The sequence below is a fragment of the Pimephales promelas genome, chromosome 14 (assembly GCF_988280905.1).
Source record: "Pimephales promelas chromosome 14, fPimPro1.hap1.1, whole genome shotgun sequence".
NCBI lineage: Eukaryota > Metazoa > Chordata > Actinopteri > Cypriniformes > Leuciscidae > Pimephales > Pimephales promelas.
In genome coordinates, this window is record NC_142782.1 from 10,306,777 (window position 1) to 10,319,530 (window position 12,754).

Below are 12,754 nucleotides of genomic sequence, written 5' to 3' on the forward strand. Positions count from 1 at the left end.
TACAGTTATTACTGTGTGCCCCCCATGGCTGGAATCTTCTTCCAGAGAGATCAGATGTGCTTCAACAGTAGTCACATTCAATTCAGTCTCTGGGCCCTATCTTGCAACCGGCGCAAATGATTTTGTACACTGATGCATGTATCATTCCTATTTTGCACCTGTGCAAAGCGGATTTTCCCTCCACAGACGTACGCCGGCAAACTAGGAAATGAACTTGCACTCCCTGGGCGGGTCGGTGCAAAAAGGAGGCGTGTTTTGGCGCAAACATTCAGTGCTATTTTGCAGTTCCAGAAAACAATTGGGCCACTGACCAGAAAAAAACCTAGTCTAAAGTCAGTGGTGTGTTGCGCCGTTTTCATAATGCTATTTTAAGCGTGCATGCTGGGCCATAATGTAGCAGGGGCACAACGCACGTCACATACACTTTGATTCTCTCATCAACACAGATGCATCAGGTTTTTTTTGCAAATCATACACTACAACAAGGAAAAATATTAACACATGAGGGAAATCATTGTGGTGTCCATGAAGATGTAAAAGAAATGCATCCCCCCCTCCCCCCTCCCACGCCTGTTTAACCGACGCTGATTTGGGTGAGTTTCTCCCATCCCCATACAACGTCACTTCTCTGTTTTTCACTGCCCTGACACGAACGTCGGTCTCCTCATCTGTGAACCACTCCTGGCATGCGCCTCGTAAATTTGCCATATTAATAACAATCCGACATGCAAAATGCACACCTGCTCTTAAAGGGTATGTTGGATGGGTTAATCTCACGTTACGCCCACACCGTTACTCCCACACCACACCTATGAATAATGAAGCTATTTCAGACCAACCCCTTTTAAACTTGCGTCGGGCACAAGAGTCATTTATTTTGCCGGTAAAATAGCAACAGTGCCCAAGTCCCGCCCACAAAGTTATTTTTTAAAGTTATAAGTGCTTTACGCTTGATCCTTGCATTTCAGATCGTTAAAATAGGGCCCTCAGACTTATTGCACTTTATTTGATCCTTCTGTATTATTTTGATTCTAACTGTTTTAATACATTTTAAATTAAGGTTTAATCAATGTATTCTTCTACGTAATTGTGATTATTTTCTGATTCTTAAAAAAAAAAAAAAAAAATGTACTGTACGTAAAGCACTTTGAATTACTACCGTGTATGAAATTTGCTATATAAATAAAATTGCCTTGCCCTCAATAAAACAAACCTTAACTCCATTAGGGTCTTCAAAACCATGTTTACTTTGGAAAGGGAGCAAGAAAACAAGAAGATACAGATTCAGAGGTGTACACACAAAAAAAAGCGGTCAGGGGTGGCAGAGAGGGGGGAGGGCAGATAAATAGAAAGGATAGAGACGATGGATAAAGAGAGATGGTTGGGGGAGGGATGTAATGGAGATGGAGAGAGATGATAAAACACATTACATTCCTGCCGTCAGCACAGACGGATAGCATGACAGACGACTGTGCCTCCCTTCCCCCATTTAACCAGGAACTATGTCAAGTGTAAGCTACCAATCCTGTCAGCTGTCTTAAAATGAGTAAAGTCAGCGTTAGCACTGAGACTGAGGATTAGCGTGAGGAACTAAAAGTCCAGAAAATTACATGAAAAACATATTTACAACCTTTATTCCATTATCCCATCACTCAAAATTATTTTTTTGCTTCATTAAAATTAGCTAATATGACACAAAGATTATTGTGTGCAATAAGTTTATATTTTCAAAATTCATTTTAAGGGTTTGTTAATCCCAAACATGAAAATTCTGCCACCATTTATTCACCCTCATGTCCTCCTTTCCTCTCTGGAACACAAAACATGATTTTTTTTATATATAAAAAATATTTATATATATAAAAAAGGCTTTTTTAGATGTGATGAAATGAATAGTGACATCTTACCTCAGGGGGTGAAAAGGTTCATGACACACATTTACAGGGTCTCCTCGCCCTAGACCATTCCTGAAACACCCAAATACAGGATTTCATTACTCATCATGACATGACAGTTGAACATCAAGTAAATAGTACTGTTCAGTGCAAATAATTCAGAGTGCTTTACAAATACATTTGAAATATATTTTTCAGCATGATGAAGCTGCTTATTCTAGTAGTCCATAATAATAAAAAAGCGAGGTCTGTGACAGCCAATAAATGTGACGGAGAATGACAGTGCTCTCTAAAGTGCTTCCTCTTCAGGCAGTGTCTCTGAGTTATTGATCTACAGGCTGGGCTTCTGAATTCACAAAAGTCAAAATCACTCAATTATTGAACTGGAATGCGGATCTCTCAAAAAGAAAAATATGTAGCTCATAGTTAATTCAGACCACTAAATAGTAATAATAATACATTTTATTTATAATGCACTTTTCTTATACCCAAAGCGCTACAAGTAGTACAATACAAAAGTGCATCCGTAAAATAAAATTTAAAAAACAAAAGTGCAACAACAGGTAGAGAACAATATACATTGAGTGTCTACAATTAAGACACAAACACTATGTTAAAAAGAATGTTGGGGCATTCCTAACAGTTAAAGGAAGTTCCACAACCTAAGGGCTGCCACAGAGAAGGCTCCTTCACCCATAGTATTTAGTCTGCAAGAAGGCTGTTTAAGGAGAAAAGAGTCGGCGGACGGCAGAAATCGAGAGGACATATATAGCATAATTAAACCACATATAGTGCAGTTCCGTGTTCAGCTTTGTATGTTAAAATAAGAATTTTAAAATCAATGCGGGTATGGACCGGAAGCCAATCCAGGTTCCTAAGCACGCCAGAGATATGCTGATGAGGAGTATGACTGTGTAAGAGTTCTGAATGTGTAACAGGCGCTTAATAGACTTTGCAGGTAGGCCAATAAAGGGCATTACAATAATCAACCCTAGAGGTAACGAGTGCATGGACAAGCTTTTCTGCATCAGGCAATATTCCTGAGAGGCAAATTTTGAAATACTCTTGATACAGTATGTGCATCAAGTGTCAAATGAGAGTAAAAATTACAAACTGGATGGAAATACTACATTATATGTTCAAGGTGCAAACTGAAATTTCTAACATTACATGCAGCTGCAGGGATACCAACAAAAAAGGACCTCTGACTTTGTACCATTCAATTCAAAGAAAACCGTGGTACATTCATAATTTAATTTCCAGCAAACAGTCAAAAAATGTGTTGCAGAGATACCAGTGATATTAGTTTCTGTGCTAATATAGATTTTGGTTTAATCAGCATGAAAGAGGAACCCCAAAACATGCTTTCTAATAAATACAAAGAATACAAAAATTTCTGCACGGGGTGTAACTTCTGCATCTGTGCTCTTTGGGTGTATGGTTCTGCTCATTAGAAGAAAAAAAAAAACAATCCAAGGCACTCGAGTAAATATAAAAATATAAAACGCACAAGCTACGGCACACCTAACTGGTGATTGTCATTTGACTAACTGATTGTTATTTAAAAGAACTGATTGTGTTTGTCACTCACACCTTGATGAAAGCTCATTGGCCGCAACGCGTAAGTGTGTCGTTGCTTGTCGTCTGTTTTTTTTTTTTTTTTAAATCTAAGGCATGAAAGAATAAAGGCGTTTTATATTTTTCTAAAAACAAATCACTCATGTGCCTTAGAGTGTTTTTACTTATATGACTTTTAATAATCTGCCCAAGAGGAAGCATATGTAAATGTTAAAAAGTATTGGGCTAAGGACAGACCACTTAGGAATACCATGACATACCTGTCCGACGTTAGATGTATTGTTTTCTAAAACAACAAACTGTGTTCGAGTTATTTTGTGTACAAGTTATTTTTTAACCTTCAAATGGTCTTCATTTCCTGTTTACACTTCTATATGCTAGGTAATGACCAATTTGTAAAACAATACTCAATATGTGAAAAAATCATAGTATGCAAGAATAACTTGGCAGCTTTGGTGTCAAGAAATGGCCTTGTTTAAACTTGTTTAAAATTCTGAGAATTGAAAGTAATTTTATTTGCCAACTTTTTTACATGACGTTTGAATGTTAGGGTTGAGTCATTTATGACTCCTAAATACTTGAATTCATTAACGATATCTAGCTCCTGAGTCCTGTCCTTTATAGAATGTGACACTTTCATATTTCTTTTGGAAATTCCATACAGACAGTTTGTTTGGTGTTTAGGTAGAGACATGACTTAGTGAGCAGTCGTCAATGTGCGCCATTAAAGAATGATTAACACAAGAAATGCATGATGACTGATTGTTCAGAAAACAGCAGACAAGCAGTCAAGCGGTGTCTTAAAGGTAAGTTGCTAACTAGTTACCAGTGCGGTGGTGGCATGAGTCTGTTGAATGGTGATTTAACGCTAAGTTATGTTGTCACCAGGTGAGATGCAATGCTATAAAGTAAATAAACAATGTCCCCGTCTTTTACTCTCACAACTAGCTTATCAAACTCTTTTGCTACATTAGCTAGCTAGCCATTTTTATACCTTGTGAGTTGAATGGAAGCTAAGGTGTGTGCGTATACACAGTGTTGGGTAAGTTACTCTAAAAAAGTAATTAATTACAAGTTACTAATTACCTCTTCAACAGTGTAATTAGATTACTGTATTAATTACTCTCTCTAAAAAGTATTTAATTACTTTTAATTACTAATTACTTTCAAAATCCCATATCAATCTCAACCAGCTGAATAATACAATGATAGACATGAATCTGTTTTCATTCTTTCAAATAAATACTATAAAATTGCATGAATTATCCTTAAACTGACCAAGGTGGAGAAGGTTACATTATCAGGGTGGCCGCGGCTCCTTAAAAAGTATTAAAAAGTCTTAAATCAATTTTCCTAAAAATAAGGCCTTAAAATTATTAAACTTAAATTCAGAATTCAGATAAATTCAGAAAACTTTAAATTCTTAAATTCAGATTGGATAGGTCTTAAATATGTTTGTCATGTCACCGCAAAGATGCATCGTTCTGCCAGCCAGGTCGAATATTTTCTACAAGGTAACGTAATTTTGTACATGACCTATCAACTGACCAATCGGCTAACCTAAACTTAACCAATCGAGCTGCTTCGTGGGCGGGTCTTGGCGTGACGGGATTCGTAATTTCGCTACAGGTAATGGTTGATAGCCACATAGAAATAGTGGGTGGGTGCGCAGAGACAAGGGCGTGATCGAACTGTGTGTGTGTTAGAGACACGCAGGTGCGATCGAACAGTGGAGACATAAAAACATAATCCATCATTTTGTTCATACAGGACAACATTCAGTCTGCAAACTGTATGTAGGCCTATTCTCGCATTAAAACACAGTTTTAAAAGCACAGCATACTATATTTATCCAACCAACCCCTGTTTGAAACAGTCGGTGTGTTGTAACATCTGTCAGAGTTTGAAGTCTGCTCAGATGAAGAATAGGAAAGAACTTGTAGTTCCACGAGTCCTTTTATAGTTGCTTTCTTTCAGTTAAGCACACTCTTCACATACATGTGCACGCATCAGCGGCCCCTAAGTTAATAACTAATGATATTCGCAATGGAAGTGAATCAATCATAACTTTAACTGGATAATAACTTTATCCTAATGCTGCTGTAAAGCCTAAACAATCTTTTAAGGTAATTTCTACTATAACCATAAACCTGCTTTGAAACAATCAATACTGTTAAAAGCGCTTTATAAATGAAGGTGACTTGACTTCAGTAATGGCCTCAGTGGCCATAACAGTGCAGGCAGGGAGCAGGACGAACGTCGAGAGAGTTCATAGACGACTCTCTCTGTGGTCGTGTCGAAGCAGACGAAGAGTGCATGAGCGAACGCCGCACCCTCGGGAGTAGCTGGAGTTGTCGCCGCTGCCTCAGGAGGAGCTTGAGTGGACACCGCCACCTCGGAAAAAGCTGGAGATGTGTGTGCAGCCCAAACACAAACAGTAGGATCGTGACTGCCATTACTGAAAACGCAGCCGATGGTGGTAGGACATCCGGGACCACCGAAATTGGGATCACCAGTATCAAATGTGCTGAAACCACTGGACTAGGGTGCGAAAGACTAGGGGATGTTGGCACCGCTGGGATACCAGCTGCTGGCACTGACATAAGTACGCGACATTGGACACCAGTCTCAAACACCTAGGGACTGGTTTGGTAGCTTAGGTGCAGCGTTCATAATGGCCGGTAACTCTGGCGTGACGTCCATGGTGGCTGGAGACTCTGGTGTGGCGGCCTCGGCCATGCCATGACATGAAGAGGCTTAGGTTTGGTGGCCATGACGTAGCGAGGCTCAGGATTGGCGGTTCTTTGCTGAAGAATAGTGCTGAGGTCACATCCTGGTCCATTCAATTAAATTCAATTCAAAGACCTTTACTTATCTTTTAGGAACTTAATTTGTGCTGAGCATCAATGCGTGTACGGTTCCACAAACACAGCACAATATACCACACACAATTCTATATAAATAAATAATAAGTAATAACTTAAGCTTTCAAATTACAATAAATACATGATAAATAGACAGTAAACATTAAAAAGGTTGCATTAACAATGAAAAGATAAATCACAAATCCACATACACGGACATACACCTTGGTGAATAAATGTATCAACCATTCATGTTTCTAATGGATGTGGGCACAAAACTTGCCATGGCTCTGTTGGTCCTGAATATGAGTGATCTGTATCTCTGGCCTGAGGGTAGAAGACTATAGTGGCTGAACCTGAAGTCCACGGAGCTTCCTCAAGAAAAAGAGGCGCTGCTGACACTAAGAGAAAAAGTTTTCACTGTTTAATTGGAAGGTAAGTTTGTGATCAAGTCCCGAGGTATCTATATGATTCAACCCTTTCTATTTGGCTAGTTCTTGACCAACAGAGTGGGGATGATGGAAACATCTTTGCGGAAGTCAACAACCAGAAGACAGTTCTGCTTGCAACACTCCGTAAAAATGTCCATCTCAGTCTGTAACTCTCGTAGTCAATTAGTGGTGTCCAGGATCATAGTGTCGTTGGAATATTTAGTGTATATACCTGGGTTATTGCTCCTGCAGTCATTAGTGTAAAGTGTATACAGAACCGATGAGATTACAGAGCCTTGTGGGGCTCAGGTGGAGACTGTCTTAGACGAGCGCCCATGCGAACGGGCACTCCGAAATCACCCAGTCGTAGTCTCCGTGAACGCCATCACGCAAGCGTTCTTGTAATCATGTTAAAATTTCCCCATAGCTTGAAGCTCATCCGTCTTTTTCCGTATAGACTATATTTGCCAACACATTTGTAGGAAGAGGAATTTTAGAAAGAATTTTAGAAATATTTTTCAGGCTCTGACCTCCTTTTTGTCCTCTCTTCCAAATTTTAAATGTTGAATCCTTTTGTCCAGAGCAATTTTATTTTAGCTTGAAAGGCGAAAAACTTCCCATATCAGGATAGCCACATTCCACGGGTTGCTTCACGCTGATGGGCTTATGTAAATAATATGCAGTGAGGAAAATAAGTATTTGAACACCCTGCTATTTTGCAAATTGTCCCACTTCAATATTAATGAAAATCAATGTTAATATTTGGTACAGTAGCCTTTGTTTGCAATTACAGAGGTTAAACGTTTCCTGTAGTTTTTCAACAGGTTTGCACACACTGCAGGAGGGATTCTGGCCCACTTCTCCACACAGATCTTCTGTAGATCAGTCAGGTTTCTGGGCTGTCGCTGAGAAACACAGAGTTTGAGCTCCCTCCAAAGATTCTCTATTTGGTTTAGGTCTGGAGACTGTCTAGGCCACATCAGAACTTTGATATGCTTCTTAAAAAGCCACTCCTTGGTTATCCTGGCTGCGTGCAATGACGCACCTGTATATGTCCAGTAACATGCTATCTATTTCTGATGCTGAAAAATTAGTTCACGCATTCATTTAGTTCACGCATTCGACCTCGAGACTAGATTACTGTAATGCTTTATTAGCCGGTTGTCCTGCATCCTCAATAAACAAGCTACAGTTAGTACAAAATGCAGCTGCTAGAGTTCTTACTAGGTCGAGAAAATATGATCATATAACACCGATTTTATCATCTCTACACTGGTTACCTATTAAGTTCCGCATCAACTACAAAATACTACTACTGACCTATAAAGCCCTAAATGGTTTAGCTCCCATGTACTTAACGGACCTTCTTTCGCCCTACAATCCACCGCGTTCCTTAAGATCACTAAATTCAAGGCTTCTGGTCATTCCTAGGATATCGAAGTCCAGTAAAGGAGGGAGGGCGTTCTCGCATTTAGCTCCAAAACTCTGGAATGGCCTTCCCGATACGGTCCGAGCCTCTGACTCGCTGACACAGTTTAAAACTAGATTAAAGACGCTTCTCTTTAGTCAAGCATTCACATAATGCTTACCTTCTAGTCCCTGTTATGCCATACGGAACCGTTTGCCACTGAAACTGCTTAACGCACCTGTGGGGCTCGACAGCCTTTTAGACAAACGGGTCGGCGCGTATGGTTGGGTTGCGGAGAGTTCAGGTTACGAAGAGTTTGTGAGTTATAACGGAAATCATTATGAACATCAGCTATGCTAATTATTTCCCATCTGCCTTTCTGCTGTTATCTCGGGACGCTTGTCCCGAGAAAAATGGCGTTCGTCAGGTCCAGTTTTGTGTCCAGCCTCTCACGGGGATTTCGGATGCCCCAACGCCTGTGATGAGACGACTCAACGCCTGTGATGAGACGACTCAACGCCTGCGATATGTTATGGCGCCGTTTGATTCATAAACAATATTTATATTTAAAATTTATATTTAAACAATATGAATGTTAGCCAGAGGAGAACTGGCCCCCGACTGAGCCTGGGTTCTCCCAAGGTTTTTTCTCCATCCAATCTGATGGAGTTTGGTTCCTTGCCACTGTCGCCTTGCTTTTGGCTTGCTTTGAGCTTGCTCAGTTGGGGTTATTAGTGGTTAGCAATGTTGTTGATCTGTGTTGTGCTACTTTCATGTTATCACTGTGAAGCTGCTTTGATACAATCTGTATTGTGAAAAGCGCTATATTAATAAATGTGACTTGACTTGACTTGACTATATGTGACCTGGCCGTTCAGATTGAAGTCGCATTTGAAAAGATCGGATACATATCGGATTTATACCACATACCCAAGTGGCCTGGGTCGCATTTGAAAAGATCGGATCTGTGTCGTTCAGACTGTCATGAAAAAATCAGATACAGGTCGCATAGGGGCAAAAAAATCGGAATTAGGTCGTTTCAGCCTGCAGTGTGAACGTAGCCTTAATGCAGCTAACAAACGACCTCTAACAGGTGCATCTAATTTAGGATAATAAATGGAGTGGAGGTACATTTTAAAGGCAGACTAACAGGTCTTTGAGGGTCAAAATTCTAGCTGATAGACAGGTGTTAAAATATTTATGAACACCTGTCTATTTGAAGAGTTCAGATGCAAAAGCCTCTAGGTGCCATTTGAAATTTTCTTCTTTAATGATGATTTTTATCAAACTTGTATATTTAAGTTCAGTGATTTCACTTAAATGGCAATGATAATTACCTATTAATTGTTATTTAAGTGAAATTACTGAACTTAAATATACAAGTTTGATAAAAAATCATCATTAAAGAAGAAAATTTCAAATGGCATTTAGAGGCTTTTGCATCTGAACTCTTCATTTATTGTCAATATGTATTTCTGGATTTTTTTATTTAGATTATGTCTCTCACAGTGGATATGCACCTACAATGACAATTTCAGACCCTGCCATGATTTCTAAGTAGGAGAAATTGCAAAATAGCAGGATGTTCAAATACTTATTTTCCTCACTGTATATATATTTTAAAAGCAAAAATATTTTTTTGTCATATTACCACATTTTATCATTTTACCACAATAATCATATATATATATATATATATATATATATATATATATATATATATATATATATATATATATATATATATATATATATATATATATATATATATATATATATATAAAACATGGCCGGAATTCTGGGACATAATTTGCAGATTTTTCACCTTTTGACCACAAGATGTCAATTTAGTGTGCACAGTGTTGAAAAGTTCAGAGTAATGAATCATTTTTTGATACAGTTGAGGAGAAAGCCTCAATGCTTCACAAAGTTCCATTTGACCACCACTAATCCAAATACCGGTAAAAAAGAAACAAACACTTGACATGAAATTGACTATGACCAGAATTTAAAACTGGACTAGGCATGGACTCACCAAACAGTGGTTACACAAACAAAGCTAGACTAGAGATTATAGGCTTGTTTGACTTCATGCAGCTCTGTAATGTACTAAAACCCACTTAGAACGCATTGGCAACTGCCCTGGCAACCACCAACAGCTCTGTTGCAATTTTGCACATTCATGTGCACACATGTTTCTGATTTCTCTTGAGGATCCTGACATGTTTAGATCCCAATAGACTTTTGTTTCTTTTCACACAAGAATCAGGCCCACTACATCATAAACGGGAAGACAAAAATGAAGGTCCTGTGTGCTTGTGTGTTGTGTAGTTTGTGACCACAAGCTTAGTCTTATCTTTGTCTTAACTATAGTAATTATCATTGGTCTAATATTCCAAGAAATATCTTTCTGTTAGCATTCCTGTTCATCTCAGTGGAAACTGTTAATATGATACTTTCAACACAGACCTTCCATGTTCTGTTTTGAATAGTCTACTTTTAATATGGCAAAGGAGAAAATTAATAATAATAATAATAATAATAATTTTTAAGCATATTAGAATCATCAGCAAACAATTTACCAATAATTTGAAAACTGAAGTAATGACGCTGAAAAATCAGCTTTGCCATCACTGTAATAAATAACAGTTTTAAATATATTAAAATAAAAAACAGTTATTTTAAATTGTAATAATATTTCACAATATTACTGATTTTACTGTATTTTTGATTAAATAAATGCAGCCTTAATAACATAAGATATTTTTTCAACAACAAAAAAAAAATTATGGTTTAATTATAATATGTTTAATTACACTTAAAAAAAGATAATTTCACAGACATAAAACAAATTATACATTTCTGCAGTTATGAAACAATCTTAATATAACAGGCATTGTAGTGGAATGTATATAATAACATGAGAGTAATTAGATGTGTTATTTGGCTTTATACTCAATGTTATCAAAATTTAGCTTGAAACAATTGAGGTTAAGTCATTTTACAAAATGCAATTTGTTTTCTGACTGAGTTCAACTTTACTTTGAATATGTGTCACACCAGGATCAAAGCAGCTTACAAACCAACCAGCTCTCACCCCCTACTAGCACAAAATCTTCAGTATGCTCATCAACATTACTGACTGCTTCTCTGTTAAAACTTCAAAGATGCAATTTAAGGCATAAAATACAATTCTGAATGAAACAGAAATAATTTCAGTGGGACCAGATTTCGAGTGGTCTATATTATCGGTTAATTTCGCCCCACCTCTGTGGCCTCTGTCAATATAAAATGGGGAAAAGGCCCATAGAAGCATGTGTCTCTGTAAAGATTGACTAAATTCAGCCTTTTTCAGATGTGTGGATTGCAAAGTGCTGTTTGCCATAGCAACAGATCCAATGTTACATAATGCATTAGGAATAGGAAGAGGGCGAGAGGTCTGGCAGGCTTAATGTGGGAGATGCTGCAGGATATTTTTAGGGTTCTTGTCGTCTTCCTCCTCTCTTGAACTGCAAGTGATTTGAGAAGGATGCAGAAGAGGAGGGTACTGGATACACACCAAACTGTGTGTTTTTGCTGTGTGCATACAGTATTAATCCTTTTTTGGGTGACTACTGACAACTCTATGCTTGTGTGTTGCTATCATAAATATGTCACTATATAAATGTAAAGATAAGCACGTCTTCCCCATGATTCACATATATCCAATGGCCTACATGGATAGATATAGATAGATTCAATGACTCTACATAGTTTATTCACTGACTACGTTTACACGCATCCAATTTTTGGGTTATGGCAACGCATTCTCATCCTTTAACGTCATATAGAACGCTATATGACAAAACGGCGCTATACTACGCACATGGCACCCGTTATCGTTAATATAACACGCGCTGTGAGGGCTAAGTTTAGGTGTGGGGTAGGGTGTGCGTGTCATATTCACGCTAAAGGATTTATAACGTCTTGGGTTCGCGTGTTATATTAACGATAAAGGGTGCCATGTGTGTAGTATAGCGCCGTTTTTGCATATAGCGTTCTATATGACGTTAAAGGATGAGAACGGGCTGGTTATGGTCAGGTTAAGGTCACTATTCGGGTTTCTGAAACATTAGGAATAACCCGTTTACATGCGTGAGCAGAGAGAGTTTCTCCTGTATACATGGAATTGCAATATGTAAACGGTGACGCGCGGTTAGTGTCTAGACGTAAGGACAACCTTTAGAAGCAATATGCTTAATTTCCGTATCCAAAGACAACAACAACAGCAGCACGCGGATAATGAATAGTTCAGGGCAGATAGCGATCATCTTTGTTTGCGCTTTGACGCTGGAAACATTTCTGACCTCGCTCCAAAAGTATGCTCTGTTGTGTCTCGCCATGTTTATTTCCGGTATACGGATTTTTGTATGCGGCGAGAAGTTTCTCTACTCAAAAGACCAAGATTCCTTGCGAATAGAATGCGCAGAACACATATCACAATGGGGATATGCTGATTCGCGTTTACATGACAAAAATTTGAGTTAGAAAAGGGGTACCCCAGGTCCAAATCCGGGATATGAGCATATTCGGGTTTTT

The 12,754-nt window shown here is 38.4% G+C and overlaps 1 protein-coding gene across 1 annotated transcript in view; it reads right to left on the minus strand.

Moving 5' to 3' along the window:
- LOC120474868 (dematin) overlaps window positions 1-12,754 on the minus strand; it is a gene marked incomplete at its 3' end in the record, with an annotated part of 57,737 nt that overhangs the window by 16,633 nt on the left and 28,350 nt on the right. Inside the window, exon 2 of the mRNA XM_089119386.1 lies at window positions 1,908-1,967. The remainder of the gene's footprint in view (window positions 1-1,907; window positions 1,968-12,754) is intronic.